At 42.1% G+C, this 21,116-nt stretch overlaps 1 protein-coding gene across 3 annotated transcripts in view; it reads left to right on the forward strand.

The window, feature by feature from the left end:
- ZNF385B (zinc finger protein 385B) overlaps positions 1-21,116 on the forward strand; it is a 488,263-nt gene that overhangs the window by 7,943 nt on the left and 459,204 nt on the right. The gene's annotated exons all lie outside the window — the stretch shown is intronic.

Raw genomic sequence — 21,116 nt, forward strand, 5'->3', positions numbered from 1 at the left:
ATTTTACCTTAATCAGTTGGTTGTTATGCATGGTCTTGAATAATATTTGGAGATGCTGATGATTAAACAAAGCTTCCCACCCTTGTTACACTATTGAAGGTGGGGGGTAGTCTAGCACAATGGTTAAGTTCAGCTTCTGGAGTCAGGCTTTGTGAACGCAAATTCCAGCTTCTCCAGTCATTAGCTGTGTGATTTTTGACCAAGTTAATCAACGTATCTGTGCTTTAGTTTCCCAAGTCTAGGAGACAATAAAGGAAACTTTAAAGGGATTATTGTCAGGTAAAAATGGGATAATACACATAACACACTTAGCAAAGTTCTTTGCTACAGAACTACATGAAGTTCTACAGCACTCACAAAGCTAGCCATTATTATAAATTATAGAGTTTAATATTAATATCAACTACTTCATAGATACACTAATTTCTTTGCCAAGAGAATTTTTGCGACTCTGATTTTTGAGCCTTCTGTTTGAAACTGACTTCTTATTTTTAAAATTATATATGTCTTTGTTCACTTGTCTATTTTTCCTTGTTGACTTTAGGAGAACAATGAAATGGAAGGGAGAACAGAGGTGGAATTGTAAGCACTACAGGAACTCTTGAAATCATGTAACCGTGTGAAATGCAGGCAGATTTTTAACAGCAAAATATATAACTTGGGTTTTAGATTTTTGGAAAGACCAAGTGACTTAAAACGTTGCTTCTGCATGAATGTGCTTTGTGAACCCTGTATGCATGTATAAACCTGGAATGTTTGGAAGTGACCCAAATCAGACCGAGATCCAGGTACAGGAGCCAGGTTATGTAACCAGTGTCTGTGTAACCAGGGCGGACTCATTCAAGGACAGTCTCTTCTCAGGCACCCGAGTTGTAGTTGAATAGTCACCTGGATCCTCCTAGGTTCACAGACATTGATTTTAAGACCTGAATTGGATTTTCTGTATTGGAATTTAGACAACAAAATAATTAGCAAGAAAAAGACATAATTGGTGAACTACATAGCCTTACCGAAGAGTTTAAGTCTGTATATACCTAATTACTACATGTATGATTCTTCATGCTCAGTCTCACTTCCACAGAAATAAGTGTCAGGACTCAGAATGTGGAAGGTAAAATCTTAGTCTTGTTTCAGGACTTGTTTCAGGACTGATTTCCTTTAGGATGGACTGGTTGGATCTCCTTGCAGTCCAAGGGACTCTCAAGAGTCTTCTCCAACACCACAGTTCAAAAGCATCAATTATTTGGCACTCAGGTTTCTTTATAGTCCAACTCTCACATCCATACATGACTAAAAAACCATAACTTTGACTAGACAGACCTTTGTTGGCAAAGTAATGTTTCTGCTTTTTAATATGCTGTCTATGTTGGTCATAGCTTTTCTTCCAAGGAGCAAGCCCAACATGTAGCCACCAGGCTGGTCCTAAGACCTCTCTATTGCAGTGACTTTTGGACTTCTAGCATGAAAGAAAGCCTGGAGAGCTTGCAAAAAATGCAGATTCCTGGAATTCATCCTTGAAGTTTCTGACTCAGAAGTCGGAGGGTAGGATCCAGGAATACAAATATTTTTTTAAGTTGAAGTGCAGTTAATTTACAATGTTATATTAATTTCAAGTATACATCAAAGCGATTCAGTTTATATATATATATATATATATAATATACACACACATATTTTTTTTTCAGATTCTTATATAAGATATTGAGTATAGTTCCCTATGCTATACAGTAGATCCTTATTGTTTACCTGTTTTACATATAGTAGTGTGTATATATTAATCCCAAACTCTTGAATCTAAACTTTTTATCCAAATATTTTATAAGAATCACAGTTGACTCACAGACCACACTTGGAAATCAGTACTACTTTTCTAGAGGAGCACTAGTTTCAACCTGGGATGCATATCAGAATTACTGTGGCTCTAAGTGAAGTCCAGTGCAATATGCTCAGCTCTGTCCCTCCACGCTGCATTAACCATTGCTGTGAGCCATCCGTGTGGAGTCTGTCATGTGTGAATTCTAGAGAACCAGGCTGTGTTCTCTCATCGGCTACCTACTGGCCTTTACCCACAGGTTTTCATCCACTGTGATTCTCCATGGTGATATGGACCACTGGCAACCACCTCAGTATCCCTGTGAGCTCACTTGTAATAATCAGATTCCAGGGTCCAAACGTAACCCTCCAAAGTCCAAAAAGAAATGATGGGAGGTAAGGTGCTGGAGCCAGAATTTCTCCCCTGTTCCCCAGATGACAGTCGTGCTTTGGTGGAGTTCTCTAGCCAGGTCTCTATGGCGCTCCAGACAACCCCAGGGGCTGTGGTAACCACCTGGAGTGTGGTGACCGTGTGGTCGATACAGAGACCACCACGACTGCTGAATGTCAGCAGTCTCTCTCCCCTTGCACAGCTCCAGGCCTCTCCCTTCTTTGCCTCCTGGGAATGCCGCTTCCCTTGTCCTTGTGGTTTTCTGGTGGGAAACACAGGCTCCTTCTCTCTGGTCTCTTCTTGTCCACCACCCTCTTCCACAACTGCCAGGTAGAGGCCAGATGACTATGCCAAGTATGCGGACGTGATGGCACATGTTCAAACTACCGGACAAGGGCCCCTGTAAGCCCTTTATACCCTTGAAGTCTTTCTTGCCTCCTTGTATAGAGCTTACCTAAGTAAGGTTTAAATTTGTTGAGAATTCCACAGGCTCTCGGATCTACTGTCTTCTTCTTACACTGCATTGGCAAAGGAACAGTATAACGTACCCTTGGCTGGCAGGGGGATGAGGCAATCTGGTCTTTAGAAATATCTGATTTTTTTGAAATGTTTCTGAATTATCAAGAATTAAAGCAAGAAAAATGTTTACTGTGTTTGGGTAGTAGTTTTGAGTCTTCAGTGTGTGTACTTCAATAGACCCATTTAAAAATGCAAATTATAGAATGTTTTAATGTTGCTGTATAAAATAATAAAGAAACTGTATAAAATAGTGAAAGGAGGGAGGGGGCATATGTATACCTATGGCTAATTCATATTGCTGTATGACAGAAACCAGCACCATATTGCAAAGCAACTATCCTCTAATTAAAAATAAATAAATTTTTAGAAAGTGACATTAAAGATGATGAACAACTCTATTGCTGGTTATTTTAAAAGCCAGCAATAGTGTTCTGTCTTGTTAAATAGCTTTTTAATTTTAATTTTATTTATTTAATTTTTGGCTGTGCTGGGTCTTCGTTGCTTCAGACTTTCTCTGTTTGCAGCGAGCAGGGGCTACTCCTTGTGCAGTTTGGGCTTCTCATTGTAGTTCCACAACAAGTTCTCTTATTGTGGAACATGAGCTCTGGGGCTTCAGTGGTTGTGGCACATGGGCTCTGTAGCTGCCGCACACAGGCTTAGTTGCTCCTCAGCCTGTGTGATCTTCCTGGATCAAACCCACCTACTCTGCATTGGCAGGCATATTCTTAATCGCTGGGCCACCAGGGAAGTCCCAAATAACCTGTTTTTTGTTTGTTTGTTTGTTTGTTTTAGAAAAACAAAATCTATAGAACCCCAGGGAGTGATTGAGGGTTAGGTTTAACATCTTCTCATTGCAAGATCGTGTTATGATGGAGCCCTGCATCCAGCCTGACGCAGCGCTCCTAGATGACCACTTCTTTCCTCAACGATAGGACAAGCTCACTGGTAACTTAAGGGAGCAAGGTTTGTTGAAGGTGAGTGATTGGCGAAAAGATATACCTACCTGGAAAATGATATCACCAAAGTAGATGAGAAAGGGAATTATGCGTATGGGAGAGCGCAGTGTTATAGGTCTTCTCCAGAGGTAATTATTGGTCTTCTGGCAGTTTATTTTCTAACACTAGGGGAAAAGAATTAACAGGTAACCTCTGAACTGTTCCGTCTGGCTAATCGTGGTGGTTGTTGGAGAGGCGCTCCCTCTGCATGATGGAGTTTTAACTGTCTCTGGGGCGCGTGCTTAGTTGGGAAGGTGGTGCCGCACCGAGGCCTCTCAGACTAGCCCAGTTCTTTCTGTCAGGTTCTTATGAGGACACTAGGAGCACGATTTCAGCACTGGTGAAGCCACTCTCAGCAGCCCAGCATGAAGAAAGGCACGGAGCAGAATCTCTGTGAGCCCCTCGCCCCACCCCCATGACCGCTGTTTCCCAACCTCCTTTAGCGCCGGCTGGCTCCAGAATAGGCGGCTTTGAACAAACTTGGCGGCTGTCTGCAAACACTTGAAGGGATGACGTGCACAGAGTAGATTCATTGTTCCAAAGTTCCAGCAGCCACGACCAGATTCAGTGGGCAGGACGGTAAGGAGGCAGGTTTGAAATTAACACGGGAAGAACTTTCCAAGGATTCCAACTGTCCCGTAATGGCCTTGAAGTGTCATGCTCGCTCCAGCTGTCAGTGTGCAGTGGGTGAGAAGACCAGCCACCAGAAACAACAACAACAAAAAAATGGGAACGTCTTTGGTGGTCCAGTGGCTAAGACTCTGTGCTTCCGGTGCAGGGGGCATGGGTTCGATTCCTAGTCAAGGAACTAGGTCTCACATGCCTCAACTAAGAGTTCATACGTTACAAGTAAAAAGATCCCACGTGCTGCAGCTAAGACCCACTTGCCATTATGAACATTGAGGATTTCATGTGCTGCAGCTAAGACCCAGCACAGCCAAATAAGTAAATAAAAGACATACCTAAGGGTAGCTGCAAGGAGCATTTTTTTTAAAAAGAAAGAAACAGCAGTAAAGGAGATCTGGCACTGCACGGAAACTGGAATGGGTTGATCACTGCCATCAGTACCCTTCTTGGCACTATTGATAAACCATTTAACTATAGGCAGTGGAGGGGGACATATAAGAAAAAAGGTAGAAGAGATGGGAAAGAATCGTTACGATGTCTTTTTGCCCCAGATTATTAAGCACATTACTTGTATTGAGCATCTGCTATGTGCCAGGGCTTCCCTGGTGGCTCAGCTGGTAAAGAATCCACCTGCAATGCTGGAGACCTTCATTCAACCCCTCGGGTTGGGAAGATCCCCTGGAGAAGGGAAGAGCTACATACTTCAGTAGTCTGGCTTGGAGAATTCCATGGGCTCTGTAGTCCATGGGGTCACCAAGAGTCGGACTCCACTGAGAGACTTTCACTTTCACCATGTGCCAGAACACTGTATCATTTAAGAGCCAAAAGGCCCAAGATCCCTGTGTGTCCCCTCTTAGCTAGAGTTCTGCAATTGTTTTTCTGCCTCTCACGTGAAGGTCAAGCCCTGTGGTCATCCTCAGTGACTTCCCATGGGCTGCCCTGAGTACTCAGCATATCTGAGCTAAACTCCTTGATGATCTTTTCATGTTCTCATATCGTATTTTCTGTGTCTCTCGTGGTGCTTGCAACATTAGATTTTAACAGTCAGTTTGTACTGATTGTATTGATTTTTTCCTCACTAGACAGTAAGCTCTTTGAAAGCAGATCCTTAGTCATCCAATTAATGACTGATTATCTAGAAATAGTGAATTCTAGTATCTGTTGACTGAGTATTTGATTACTCCTCTTATTTCATCCTGTTCCCAAAAGAAATATCTAGGAGGAATTTTATCCTCAAGTTAAGGACCTAAGAGGAAAAATACCAGAATACGCTTGATTCTCCTGGCCCTTCCTTTCCAGTTCTAATCACATCCTAAGTGCCTATCCCATTCATTCTATTCCAGGGGAAGAGCAGAAGGTACTAAAGAGAATGAGGTAGAAAAATATGCCCAAGATTAGAGATGGGGAAAATCACTTTTTGTGTAACTCCTATATCAACTCAACTATGTGTATTGCCTTCAGCAGCACTAGCGGTAGGTAGGATGGGGAGAAAATCCTGCTCCTGATGTTAACCGGCTGTGTGACCCAGCACTAGTCCTGTGACCACCTTGCTATTTCTTCTCAGTAAAATGAAGAGTTTGCCCAGGCAGTTTTCAGGGGCTCATTCTGGTCCATGCCTGCACGCAAAGTTGCTTCAGTTGTGCTCTGACTCTTTGAGACCCAGTGGCCTGTAGCCCGCCAGGCTCCGCTGTCCATGGGATTCTCCAGGCAAGAATGCTGGAGTGGGCTGCCATGCTGTCCGCCAGGGGATCTTCCCGACCCAGGGATCGAACCCCTGTCTCCTGCATTGCAGGTGGGTTCTCGACCACTAGTGCCACCTGGGAAGCCCCTATTCCACTCCAATACACTGTAAATCATAATGTCTTTTCCCTTCCAAGGTTTTCTGAAGTTCTTTTCCTCTTCATAGTATTCTCCTGAATAATCAAGAATACAGAATGATATTGATGAAAAACAATATTGAGAGAGCTGACGCATCTAAATTGAATCCCTGCTGTGTGACTTTGGGCAAATTATAATCATCTCCAAGCTGAAGATTCGTGTCCTATAAAATAGGCATGCTATTCTACATTTCCTAGGATTGCAGGACTCAGTGAAATAATGGATATGAAGTGCTGATTCTATACCACAAACATAACGAGCTCTTGGAAGATGATAGTAGTTCTTATTCGAAAGTAGCCACCTCTCTTTCTTCCTCTTCTGTCCAACCCCTGAAAGATACCCACACACAAGTCCTAAAGAAGTTACTGGGCATAGGTTTTCTGTGTGTGTGTGTGTGTGTGTTCCTAAGCATCATTTCTCTTCCGTCTAGAATTAGTAGAGGACGGTCAAGGTCCCTTCCTGCTGGGGCAGCCTGCTCCTACGTGTATAATGGCCAAATGAATAACCCATTTCACAGTGATGGGGAATATATTTATTTTAACATTTGCATAGAAGACAGGAATGTTGCTGGAATTAGGTGTGGGGTCAGCTATCGTAATATCAGGTATAATATCACACTCAGGTTGAGATTCTTTTATTTTAAAAAGCTTTGACTGAGCAACAGTGACACAGCAGCTCCAAAGTCTGACAATAAAGAGACACCTTATAAAAATTTATGAAGTTCAGGTTGTAAAAAACAAACCACACACAGCGAGCAGTAGCATTTCTTATTAAAATAATTTTAAGTTCGTTGTCTTCATGTCGCCTATAATAGAAGCTTGTGCCATGGCTAGATACCTCAACAGCCTGTAAACTTTTATATGGGCTTTTGAAAAGGGATGATAGTTTTATGAGATATGATTTTCTCATCTCACCAAATTAGATTATTTGAGATAGTGTCCCAGGATGTAAAATTTCAATCCTGAGTAAATCTGTACCTCAGAGACTCTGTGCAGCCTGCTAGCAGAGTGGAAATGGAGTGTAATAAATCTGCCCTGATCCCATTTCTCTCCACACAGCCCCATAATTCATTCTCTGCTTGGTACCCATGACCACTTTTTCACGGCTAATCGGTCTGTATTCAGGCTGGCTTCTCTCAAGTGCAGGGTGCATGCATGCTGTCGCTCAGTCGTGTCCGATTCTTTGTGATTCCATGGACTGTAGCTCCCCAGGCTCCTCTGTCCATGGGATTCTCCAGGCAAGAATACTGGAGCGGGTTGCCATGTCCTCCTCCAGGGGATCTTTCCAACTCAGGGATCAAACCCGTATCTCTTACATCTCCTGCACTGGGAGGTGGGTTCTTTACCACTAGCGCCACCTCAAGTCCAGTACCTCCTCCTCGATCCAGACTGCATCTCTCTCTCGGCATGCTCTACCACTTCTGGGTGTTTTTCGAGAGCCGTGTGCCATCAGGAGCCCAAGATGTTCCTAATCGTGCTCTGGCTATAAGGTGGCCTGTTTGTTTACAGTATACTTTTTAATTTTATTCTTCTAGTGTTTTTGGCTGTGCTGGGTCTTCATCGCTGTTGGACTTTTCTCTAGTTGTAGCAAGCAGGGGCTACCGTCTAGTTGCTTTATGTGGACTTCTCAGTAGAGCAACTTCTCTTGTTGCAAAGCATGAGCTCTAGGGTGCGAGGGCTTCAGTAGCTGTGGCACATGGGTTCAGTAGTTGTGACTCCTGGGTCCTACAGGCTCAGTAGCTGTGGCTCATGGGCGTGGTTGCTCCGTAGTGTGTGGGATCTTCCCAGATCAGGGATCAAACCTGTGTCTCCTGCATTGTCAGGCAGATTCTTTACCACTGAGCCACCAGGGAAGCCCTGCTGCAATATACTTTCAAAAAGATATTCTGTTTAAAATAGATTAAAATAGATAACATCTCTGAGGACACCTCAGAGATGGGTCCAGTAGGTCCAGTGAGTATTTCAGCTGGGCTTTCCTGAGTCTTCTCCGAGGGGACGGAGGAGCTGCGACTAACACAGCTGGTTTCTTTATTCCGGTCCCTTCCACCTCATCTATGAGGAATGCCTCTCCATCACTCCCAGGCTGTCTCTCTTTCCTTCACCTCAGCATTGTATTGGTTCAGTGGCACCACCATCAAATGCTGCTGCAAAACCAAGAATGGCTGCAGGTAACTTTTAAGGAGCTTAGGAAAAAAAAAATGTGTAGGAAAATTTCCTCCAAGGTGGAGTTGAGGTTATCAGATTGAACTGGGAATTAAGCACATCATTTCCAGTCCCGATTCCACTCTTAATTATTTTTGTGATATTGACCAAGGGATTTATTTTCATTGGCCCTCACTTCTGTCATGTATAAAACAAGCAGTAGCAACGGCACCTTTTAGGAGAGAAAATTCTATGAATTATAAATTATACAGACATGGAAAATTGTCTTCTCTTCCTCCCTACAATTTAACAACTTATTGTTACAAGATTATGTTAATGGACCTGGGACTTTGGGAGAAGAGTTATCAAGGGCATTATGCCACCCCGCAGGATGTAGGTTGAGCGTCACTCAGAAGTGAGGTTGTATAGAAGGCTGGTTCACAGTTGTAACAGCCTGGACAAGGAGCAGGGATCTAGAGTAGCAGTTTGATGCAGGATACAAAAATCGAATGCTCTGTGGGACAGGAAACTGGCGACGTCAATGGCATCCAGTTTGTTAGTTTTAGGGGAAGAGTTATCTTCATGTCCTTCAGTGATTTTTAAAGACAGTTCATCACGGAGCTCCTTAAACTTTTTTTTCAGAATGCTTTCACCTGAATGTATTCATTCACCTTCTCTTCAACTCTTGAATTTGTTAATAGCCTCTATTTCTTTCTTTTTTTCAGTTACAAACATATATATATATATTTCCAGGTTATTTTCCATTATAGGTTATTATAAGATATTGAACACTGTTCCTTGTGTTATACAGTAAATGCTGTTGTTTATCTATTTCTTGTCTAGCTTCATAGGGGAGGAAGCTGAAGCCCTGAGAAAAGCACAGCGTGGTCCCGCCCGGTAGAGGAGGAGCCGCACAGGGCAGTCAGCGAGGACAGGGCTCCCAGAGGCTTCAGGTTGGGCCGTCGACCAGCAGCCTTACTCAGATCTGCTGAACCTGAATCTCCGTCTTAAACCTCTGGTTTGCTGCATTTGCACATTAAAGTCGGAGAAGGACAGTCATGAACTGTAATCTTCCTGTCTACCGAAAGTTCTTTTTTAGCTCCCCGCTTCTGAACCCGGCACAGGCCCTCAGGGTTCATGGAGAAGCCAATCGATAAAGGGAGAAGCATGCCCAAGGTGCCATGGGACAGCTTCCTGGATTTTATATGTGAAATAAAATAGAGGTATTTAGCCCTCACCGTCATTTTGAGGGCTTATTTAGACAAATATAAATAGATAAGCAGGATATGAAATACTTATATTTCAGTTTAAGGCTTTCTAAGTTGGTCCCTGAGCAAACTCCCTTCTAATACCTTATATCTACAGAGTCCCATGTGAAAGTATGTAAATATAACAGGACAAGTAAGCAGCATATCTGATTAGACATCTGAGTGATTAGAGTGATTTAAGTTAAATCTTGTATCTCTGTCTCTAAAATGACTATAGGATTCTAAAGCTGTTAGACCGCCTAGTTTCCAAATTCTGGAAATAGCCATTCTAGATGTTTTACAAGAATATGGCTTTAAAGTGCAAACATCAGAGTAACCGATTAACACCAAATTTGGGAAATAAACATGTTCTCATTACTGTTTTGGTAGTCAGCAAGTCATTAACTCATCCAAGAAGATGACTTTCCACAGTCAAATAAAAGAATGTATTTAGTTTCAACTGAGTGCAGTCAATGGAGAAGATACTGTCTAAGAGGAAAATCTTTGAGCTCTTCTCTTTGTCTTTCACCATCTTGCAAAAGAACCGCTGACTTTGAAAAAGTCCTGCCAGGCACACGACATGACAACTCTTGATACTGCCAAGATAATTGAATGGGGCAGATGAGAGTGAGTCATTTGTTCTGAGATATCCAGGACCAACCACCTTAACATTTTTTGAATTCTGGGGCACCGTCATAAATATGGGATAATGGATGCCTCAGTTCTTGCGTTCCTCAGGAGGTCTCTAGGATTACCCCCCACAGGGAAACTCTTGCCAGTTCCCTAGTGTGACCATCTGAAAGGGTCACTTGTGCACATGTTACATCATTCATGGAAGCCTAGGAAATGGAACAGGGCTGTAAATCTTTACAAATCTGATGTGAAAGATATGGTGTGTGTGATCCATATAGTTCTTTTATGTGAGAGGCAGATGTGACATGCCCTTTGTGTGATGGCTTTATCTTTGATTCCTGTCCCTGTCATTTTTTGTGGCACTTGCTCCCAGCTTTACAGGTAGAATGACATTGTTGTTTTGGCTGGAGTATGCTGGGTTGACAGCCTTCGCTGACTGCAGCCCCTCCCCTGCTGAGATTTCCTATCTCTTGAGGCTGGCATTATATTATGCCACAGTATGCAGCCCTGGTTCCTTTATTATTTTTGTTTTTCTCTCTTACCTGTCTTATATTCTCTCTCATCGTTCTTTAGATTGCATGGTACCCAGTCAGATAATGTGACTCCCCAAAGAAATAGACTCTATGTCAGTCAGTGGCTGCCAGAGCATACCGTTCATGTAGACAAAAATATTCTATAATAGACATCCTAGTTTATTCCTTGAGAGTTTCAAAATATTACCACCTTTAAGGGTGTTAGGGTGGTTTCTAGATTGAGATAATCAGAGTGGAGATAATTAATCATGTGTGGTGTTGGAGTAGTTAGTATACTTTTGACATAAAAAAGGAATATCTCAGGTGTATAGATATTGTACATGTCACTAAAAGAAGGTTATAAAGAAAGACTGTGGAATATATGTCTTCAATATGGTTCTTCAAGTTGAATAGTTTACAGACTCTCTCATTCGTGAGAGTTATAATTTTACCCAGTGCTGTTTGTATTTGGAGTATTCTTTGTTATCACATTTTTATTTAAATTCTGAGAGTGAAAAGGCTTGGCATAAATAGTGTTACATTCTTTAAGACCATAATTGAACATCCTGTACATGTTTGCATGCTAAGTCGCTTCAGTCGTGTCTGACTCTTTGCAACCCTATGGACCCTAGCCTGCCAGGCTCTTCTGTCCATGGGATTCTCCAGGCAAAATTACTGGAGTGGGTTGCCATGCCCTCCTCCAGGGCTGTACGTGTTTACATGCCTGTGAAGTCATATTGATTCTTTGTCCTTTCTCCCCTCACTTCTTTGCACTGCTGCTGCTAAGTCACTTTAGTCGTGTCTGACTCTTTGTGACCCCCATGGACTATAGCCTACCAGGATCCTCTTTCCATGGGATTCTCCAGGCACGAATACTAGAGTGGGTTGCTGTTTCCTTGTCCTCTTTGCACTGATATTAAGCCATATAGTTTGATCTTCTTATTCAAACCATTCCTTTAACTGAATAATTATGATGTTTTCACCTTGGTTTGCTTCCTTTTTCTTCTTTCCCTCCTTTTTTTTTTTTTTTTTTTTTAAAGAAATTCACTTTATATTCTATGTAGGAATAACAATAGCTATAGCAACCAGAGGCCGGAGTCTGCTTTACTTTGTGTGATAGCTTTTAAGCACTTTACATGCACTATTTTGCTTAACACCAAGAAAGGCACTAGCATCATCCCCATTTTACAGATGATGAAACTCATGCTTAGAATTCCAGGAACTTTTCTAGGTCATAAGGCTCGTGACTGATAGAACATGGTCTTGAATCCAGGCCTCAGTGACTCTAGAATCTACCTTCTTTATGACAACCATAATGCAAGAGCAGAAAGGAAATCAAAAATCATCTAGTTCAAATTATTCTTTACGCAGATGAAGAAATAGGTCAAGAGAGGTTACATGCCCCACGCTAGGTCATACAGCTAGCAAGTGAAAGAGGCAGCTTCAGTTGGTGTCCATTTTCAAGGAGGCTATGTAAGCATATTCCACTCTATCTGATAGGATAGCTTGGACCACGTCCTCTCTGGACCAATGCACGGTAGCAAGGAGTATGGGCTCACTGATCAGAATGGTTCAACGTGGCTGCTCCCTCATGCTCCTCTTGCTGCCGGGTTAAGAGGAGTCCTTACAGCTGGGAAGATACATAAATAGTATCACTGTTTATGTTGTCTTCTAGGCTGTAAGCCTGTTTCTAGCCAGATTCCCTCAAAGTCAGGAAGCAAGTCCCCACTAAGGAATATTCTATGTTATTAGGACCCCCCCTTCTCCATTCTGGGCTTCCTAGGTGGTGCTAGTGCTAACGAACCTTCCTGCCAATACAGGAGACATAATGGGATGCCAATTCGATCCCTGGGTTGGAAAGATCCCCTGGAGGAGGAAATGGCAACCCACTCTAGAATACTTGCCTGGAGAATCCCATGGACAGAGGAGCCTGGCAGGTTACCGTCCATGGGGTCGCGAGCAGTCGGACATGACTGAGGCGACTTAGCATGCGCTTCTCCATTCAAAGCAGAGCAAATCCAGGGGCAAACCAATCTGCCTTCGTTGTTCTTTGCTCAGTCCACCCTCCATGCCCTGCCTCTAGGTTGAAGGTAGATTGAGTTTGACAGATGGAAAACCAGCAGCAGTCCTGAGACTGGCTGCCAAATGGGACAGAAGAGGCAGTGATCTGATGGGTTGTGGCATTAAACTGAAAGTGTAGAACATCGATGCACAAATGAAGGCAATGAATGGTGACCCTCTGAGGAAAGAGTGCTATTTTTCACTACTGAAGGAACCATCTTGAAGGTTTGGAAAAGGGAAAAGACAGCTACTGGGTAAGGTATTGCTTTCTAGATCATGATTTAACTTGTAGAAGGGTCTTCAGCATAGATGTGTGTCCCAGTTGGACTTGTTTTTAACAGTATATTTTTCTGACCACAAAACTAAACTGATTCAAGAAAAGTATGAGGAAAGAAGTTGCGATTCACTGAGACACACATCTAGATGGAATGGTGGTTCACTTGATCCATTGGTGGATCACTTGTTTTACTCTAGACATACATTTCCCTTCCCTTTCCAGACCTCTGTGCTGTCTTTGCCTCAGGGCACAGTTGTACAGTAGAAAGCAGAAGTTGCCCAAACTAGAGGAGAGACTGGCTCCAGTGTTCTAAAAGCTCTTAGAAGGGACTAGATCCTCTAAGGAAGAGTGTAGGGACCTTGGGAAAGGATAAGCAGGACAATGTAAAAGAACAGAAAAAGAGAGGTTGATTTCTAAGGTTAGTGGGTTCAATGCTCTGTTTTTTTTTTTTTTTTTTTTTTTTGGAGCACTCCAGGACTTTGTAGTGGAATTTGATCATAGGGAAGCTAAGTATTTTCCTTGCTGTGTGCTGTATTTAGTTGCTCACTCATGTCCAACTCTTTGAGACCCCTTAGACTGTAGCCTGCCAGGCTTCTCTGTCCATGGGGATTCTCCAGGCAAGAATACTGAAGTGGATTGCCATGCTCTCCTCCAAGGGATCTTCCCAACCCGGGGATCGAACCCAGGTCTTGTGCATTGCAGGCAAATTCTTTACTGCCTGAGCCACCAGGGAAGCCCAAGGTATTTTCCTTACCAGCCTTATAAGGAATCCTGAAGTATGTGAAGCAGGTCCCCCAGCACCAGAGTTCTTGAGTGAAAGTGAAAATGAAGTCGCCCAGTCGTGTGTGTCTCTTTGCGACCCCATGGACTGTAGCCTATCAGGCTCCTCCGTCCATGGGATTTTCCAGGCAAGAGTGCTGGAGTGGATTGCCATTTCCTTCTCCAGGTGGTTTTCCTGACCCAGGAATTGAACCCGGGTCTCCTGCATTGCGGGCAGATGCTTTACCGTCTGAGCCACCAGGGAAACCCATGAGACTTCTTTCAAAAATGCAAATCTAAGCATGTTTCCCAGAAAAAAGTTCCTTCAGTGACTTCCTGTCTGTAGGAGACGCAGAAAATTATTCCAGGCAGTCAAAATTGCCTGTGTAAAACTATGAAGTTGATGGCACATGTACTCTGCACAGGTGACTTTCTTCATCTGGATAGCAAGGTTGTTGAGCAGCTGGAGGGATGGGCGAGGGCCTTCATGGGTGGTCTTGACTGCCATCTGGTGGAGTCTCCATAGGCCAGTGTTTTCAAATGTTTTCTTAGGAGCATACATAATTTTTAATATAATACAAATCTTGCACAGAAACCATGAACTCTCAAGCCATGCCCTCCCCTACATAGCCTTGAACTCTTGAGGTGTCTCTGTGTGACCATGACTATGGATAATTGGGAACCCAGTATCTGATCAGATTTGGGATTTAAAATGATGACCATAATGGTGGTATGAATATGCATCGAGCGGTAGAGATGGAGAATGTCAGACTGGATGCAAAGAAACCAAGGTAGTGAGAAGAAATTTGTGAATGCAAATCGGTAGGTCCAGTGGTTAAGACTCTGTGTTCCTGAAGCAGGGGGCCAGGGTTTGATCCTTTGTCAGGGAATTACATCCCACATGCTGCAACTGAGACCTGGCACAGCCAAACAAATAAATAAAAATAAATTAAAAAAAACAAATTGGAAATGTAAAAATAGCTTCATTTACCTATGAATTTCAGCTTTTATTGTGAACCTTATTTGATTTGATGGTCGAAATTTAGTTTTAATTCATGGTTACTCTCCTACTCTGAATTAGATCAAATTTCAGGGGAGTGTTTTTATACATAATAAAAACCACTTCTTACTCAATGCTTAATTATGGAGAGAGCAGGACTTTTAATCATTTCACGCATTTAATTACTGTAGTAATCCTGTATAACCTGTACCATTATTATCTCTATCTTATGTATTAGGTCTATAAAATTGAGCACTTTGCCAGAGTCAAATAGCTCTTAATGATTAGAGCTAGGAGTGGAACCCGGAGAAGGCAATGGCACCCCACTCCAGTGTTCTTGCCTGGAGAATCCCAGGGATGGGGAAGCCTGGTGGGCCGCCATCTATGGGGTCGCACAGAGTCAGGCATGACTGAAGCAACTTAGCAGCAGCGGCAGCAGGAGTGGAACCCAGACAGCCTGCCTCCTAGGGTGTGCCAGTATCTTTGTTCTTAACCAGTGAAGTTATGATGTGGAAGCATCCATGGGGAGGGTGCCATTTTGTCCTTGAGTATGATCAGTCCTCTCTGGCAACTCTTGCTGTTGCATGAGTTGCATTTTTCCTTCATCCCATCTGGTTCTCGGACATCATTCATGCAGGTTGCTCTGGATCTTCCGGAAGGATTCATCCAGCTATTCACAATCTGTACCACACTTGTAAGAGACTCGTTGAGGCTGTCTAGGACTGCATCTACTGAGAGCAGTGGTCTCAACTGCAGTTTTGCCCCCAGGGACATTTGGCAGGGCCTGGAAACGTTGTTGGTTGCCCAAACTGAGGGTGGGGATTACATTCCTGGAATCTAGTGGGTAGAGGCCAGGGATGCTAATAAACATCCCACCATACACAGGACAGTCCCCACAACAAAGAATTAGTGGGGACAAAATGTTCATAGTACCAAGGTTGAGAAACTGCAGCATAGATGTGAAATTACATTTCAGCCATTTCGTTTAAAGTCATGCTTTATTCCCAACCCTCCATCTTCCCAGTAAGGCATAGACTCCCTTGGTTCTTAGGTCCTCCAAACCTTCTGTGTCTGTTGTGACTTTCCCCTCCACCATGGCTCAGTTTGGGGTTGTTAAGTGGGCTGGGACGTGGCCCCCTTTTCAGGTACCCACTTAAGTTGAAACACTCTGCTTACCTTTTGGCTGTTTCCCTCTCCCTTCCTTTTATCTAGTCTGAATGTAAGAAGTTTTGCTCTTATTCATCATATTTTTCCAAATCTGTTGCCCATGAGTTCCCCTAACATTTGAAACAAACTGTGAGAATTGATTACCTTTTCCTCTGCTTTATGCTGTGTGATCTCTGTCCTGGGGGCAATAAATACAGAAAAGTCAGCAGGCTGAATGAAATTTTACAGAAATGCAAGGAAAACCTTCGTTTGTCCATGTCAGCATTTTGCAGTCTATATTCTGAGGTATCCCACTGTCCCTGGAGAGAAGTCACTAGATTTTTTATGAAAAGGAAGAACTAATGCATGTATTCCCTCCTCTCTAAGAATCCACACGTGGGTATAAACAAACCATTTACATTTGTTTATTCCACAACTTCCACAAAGCATTTCACCAGAAAGCTTTTCTTTTTCATGAAGTCCCTAAGAACGGCTTACATAATTTTGAGAAGTGCTAGTCTGTGTGATAAGTGTGACCTTTATCTCAAAGCATTGGTGGAGAAAAGAGGACAGTCCTAGAGATGTTAGAAGTTAGACTCAACAAGACTTGATAAATGAATGGTCCTGGGAGGTAAAGAAGCAGGAGAAATCATTGAGAGAATGATAGAAATTTCAAGACTGAAGGAACAAATTTTGTATCATTCTTTATATATCACCAAGTACTAGGCACCAGAGATTTTAAAAAGTGCAAATCACAAAATGACAGTCCTGGACTTATCTCCCTCCTGAATTCCTGTAATGGCTTTCTAAATGGTCCCCTACATTTCTTTCAGCGTGTCTTCTAATCTCAACATCACAAAATGACCAAAGGAGCCTTTCTAAACACAGATGTAATCATGGCATTGCTCTGATCAAAAAACCTCTATGACTCAGTTTTGCACAGAGACAACCCAGATTCCTTTTCATAGTGTTCAGAGGCCCTTGTTAAAATCTTCTTGAATATGGATTTACCATGGAGTGGTGAGAAATGAGCAGCAGCTCTTATTAAACAGATCTTGCCTTGCACAGCCAGTACCTATGTGCTGTGTGCTTTTGGGGACTCTGGGGGACAAGGCAGGCTGTCCTGGGGCCCTTGCATCTGCTCCTGCCTCATGTGGATGCCTCACTTCTGTATGTTTTATACATCTATCATGAAAAGTGAAAGTGAAAGTCGTTCAGTTGTGTCTGACTCTTTGCAACCCCATGGACTCTATAGTCCATGGAATTCTCCAGGCCAGAAGACTGGAGTGGGTAGCCTTTCCTTTTCCAGGGGATCGTCCCAACCCAGAGATCGCACCCAGGTCTCCTGCATTGCAGGCGGATTCTTTACCAACTGAGCTATCAGGGAAGCCCTATAAATATATCATAATTTAATCTTAGAGTGGGAGCATGTGTGTTCCCGTCTCTGCCCATGTGGGAGTCTTCTCTTTGTCCCTCCAGATCCACTTTCACCCTTATTCACTTGTTTCTCTACACTGGGAGGCTGACCTGAGTGGACTGAATCTATGGTATCCCTTGGCTTTCTGTCTTACAGTTGGGCTTTGTTAGTGGAAAATCCCAACAGGAGACAGGAGAGAGGGAGTAGAGTGACATGAGAGTGCACATCCCCTGGATCCCTCTCTCAAGGGCCCCACAGTCTGGCTGTGTCCTGTGCTGGCCAGTGCTTCTCTCCAGGCGGTCTACCCCATGGTCTTCCTCTCCAGGCTGGGGAAGCTGCTCTCTCCCTGGTGGGGGTAACATCCCTTCTGCTTTAACTCCTGCTTCCTGCATATCCTTATGGTTCCACTATGCCCAGATTATATACTTATAAGTAGTCCCTTAAAAGTGAATCTTCTTCAAATATTTTCCCAAACTAAAAGGTGCATTTCTGTCCCATTGGGACCCTAATTGATGCAGTTGACCATCTGAAACACTTAGATTTTTGAGTGTCTGTGAATGGTAAAGATTTACGTGGTAAGGAATTAGACAAAGACATATCATAAAATGTCCATTTTTTGTATTTTACCTCATCATTTCAAATGGTACCATAAATTATAAAATGGAATATTAAATTTAAAAGTAACTTTGAATAAGGATAATATTCATTTTCTGGTCAAGAAAGGCCATTTCTTTTTTAAAATTTATTTATTTTTTATTGAAGGATAATTGCTTTACAGAATTTTGCTGTTTTCTGTCAAACCTCAACATGAGTCAGCCATAGGTATACATATATCCCCTCCCTTTTGGACCTCCCTCCCATCTCCCTCCCCATAGCACCCCTCTAGGTTGGTACAGAGCCCCTGTGTGAGTTTCCTGAGCTGTACAGCAAATTCCCGTTGACTATCTATTTTACACATGGTAATGTAAGTTTCCATGTTACTCTTTCTATACATCTTACCCTCTCCCTGTGTCCATGAGTCTATTTTCTATGTCTGTTTTTCCGTTATTGCCCTGTAAATAAATTCTTCAGTTCCATTTTTCGAGATTCTGTATATATGCATTAGAATACAGTGTTTATCTTTCTCTTTCTGACTCACTTCACTCTGTGTAATAGGTTCTAGGTTCATCCACCTCTGACTCAAATGCATTCCTTTTTGTGGCTGAGTAATATTCCATTGTGTATATGTACCACACCTTCTTTATCCAGTCATCTGTCGATGGTCATCTAGGTTGCTTCCATGTTCTAGCTATTATAGTGCTGCAATGAACAATGGGATGCATGTGTCTTTTTCAATTTTGGTTTCCTCAGGGTATATGCCTAGGAGTGGGATTCCTGGGCATATGGTGGTTTTATTCCTAGTTTTTTAAGGAATCTCCATACTGTCTTCCATAGTGGCTGTATCCATTTACATTCCCACTAACAGTGCAAGAGCGTTCCCTTTACTCCACAGCCTCCCCGGCATTTATTGTTTGTAGACTTTTTGATGATGGCCATTCTGACCAGTGTGAGGTGATATCTCATTGTGGTTTTGCTTTGCATTTCTCTGATAATGAACGATGTTGAGCATCTTTTCATGTGTTTGTTAGCCATCTGTATGTCTTCTTTGGAGAAATGTCTGTTTAGGTCTTTTTCCCACTGTTTGATTGGGTTGTTTGTTTTTCTGGTATTGAGTTGTTGAGCTGCTTGTATATTTTGGAAATTAATGCTTTGTCAGTTGTTTCATTTGCTATCATTTTCTCCTATTCTGAGGGTTGTCTTTTCACCTTGCTTATAGTTTTCTTTGCTGTGCAAAAAGCATTTAAGTTTAATCAGGTCCCACTTGAAATTTAGTTTTATTTTTATTTCCGTTACTCTAGGAGGTGGGTTATATAGGATCTTGCTTTGATTTATGTCATCGAGTGTTCTGCCTATGTTTTCCTCTAAGAGTTTTATAGTTTCTGGTCTTCCATTTAGGTCTTTAATCCATTTTGAGTTTATCTTTGTGTATGGTGTTAGGAAGTGTTCTGATTTCATTCTTTTACATGTAGCTGTCCAGTTTTTCCAGCACCATTTATTGAAGAGGCTGTCTTTGCCCCATTATATATTCTTGCCTCTTTTGTCAAAAATAAGGTACCCATAGGTGCATGGGTTTATTTATGGGCTTTCTATCTTGTTCCATTGGTCTATATTTCTGTTTTTGTGCCAGTACCATACTGCCTTGATGACTGTAGCTTTGTAGTATAATCTGAAGTCAGGAAGGTTGATTCCTCCAGCTCCATTCTTCTTTTTCAAGACTGCTTTGGCTATTTGGGGTCTTTTGTATTTCAATATGAATTGTGAAATTTTTTGTTCTAGTTCTGTGAAAAAGGCCATGGGTAATTTGATAGGGATCACATTGAATCTGTAGATTATTCCTAGATATTTAATTCTTTTTTGTTGCAATGTTGAATGGGATTGATTCCTTAATTTCCCTTTCTAATTTTACATTGTTAGTAAATAGAAATGCAAGTGATTTCTGTGTATTGATTTTGTATCCTGCAACTTTGCAAAATTCACTGATTAGCTCTAGTAATTTTCTGATACTATCTTTAGGGTTTTCAATGTACAGTATCATGTCATCTGTGAACAGTGAGAGCTTTACTTCTTTTCCAATCTAGATTCCTTTTATTTCTTTTTCTTCTCTGAGTGCTGCAGCTAGGACTTCCAGAACTATGTTGAATAATAGTGGCAAAAATGGACACCCTCATCTTATTTCTGATCTTAGAGGGAATGCTTTCGATTTTTTACCATTGAGAATAATGTTTGCTGTGTGTGTGTGTGATAGCCGCTCAGTCATGTTCGACTGTTTGTGACCCCATGGACTATATAGCCTGCTAGGCTCCTCTGTCCATGAATTCTCCAGGCAAGAATACTGGAGTGGGTTGCCATTTCCTTCTCCGAATGTTTGCTGTAGGCTTATCATATATGGCCTTTACTATGTTGCAGTAGGTTCCTTCTATGCCCATTTTTTGAAGTTTTAATCATAAATGGGTGCTGAATTTTGTCAAAGGCTTTTTTTGCATCTATTGAGATTATCATATAGTTTTTATCTTTTGATTTGTTAATATGGTGTATCACATTGATTGATTTCTGTATATTGAAGAATCCTTGCGTCCGTGGAATAAACCCAACTAGATCATGGTGTATGAGTTTTTTGATGTGTTGCTGAATTCTGTTTGCTAAAATTTTGTTGAGGATTTTTGCATCTATGTTCATCAGTGATATTGGCCTGTAGTTTTCTTTTTTTGTGTTGTCTTTGTCTGGTTTTGGTGACAGGGTGATGGTGGCCTCATAGAATGAGTTTTGAAGTGTTCCTTCCTCTGAAATTTTTTGAAAGCATTTTAGAAGGATAGGCATTAGCTCTTCTCTAAATGTTTGAAAGAATTGTTCTGTGAAGCCATCTGGTCTTGGGTTTTTCTTTTTTTGGAGATTTTTGATCACAGCTTCAATTTCAGTGCTTGTAATTGGGTATTTCTTCCTGGTTCAGTCTTGGAAGAGTGAACTTTTCTAAGGATCTGTCCATTTCTTCCAGGTTATCTGTTTTATTGCCATATAGTTGTTCATAATAGTCTCTTATAATCCTTTGTATTTTTGCGTTGTCTGTTGTAACCTCCCCTTTTTCATTTCTAATTTTGTTGATT

This window comes from Bubalus bubalis, chromosome 2 (assembly GCF_019923935.1).
Source record: "Bubalus bubalis isolate 160015118507 breed Murrah chromosome 2, NDDB_SH_1, whole genome shotgun sequence".
NCBI classification, from domain to species: Eukaryota; Metazoa; Chordata; class Mammalia; order Artiodactyla; family Bovidae; genus Bubalus; species Bubalus bubalis.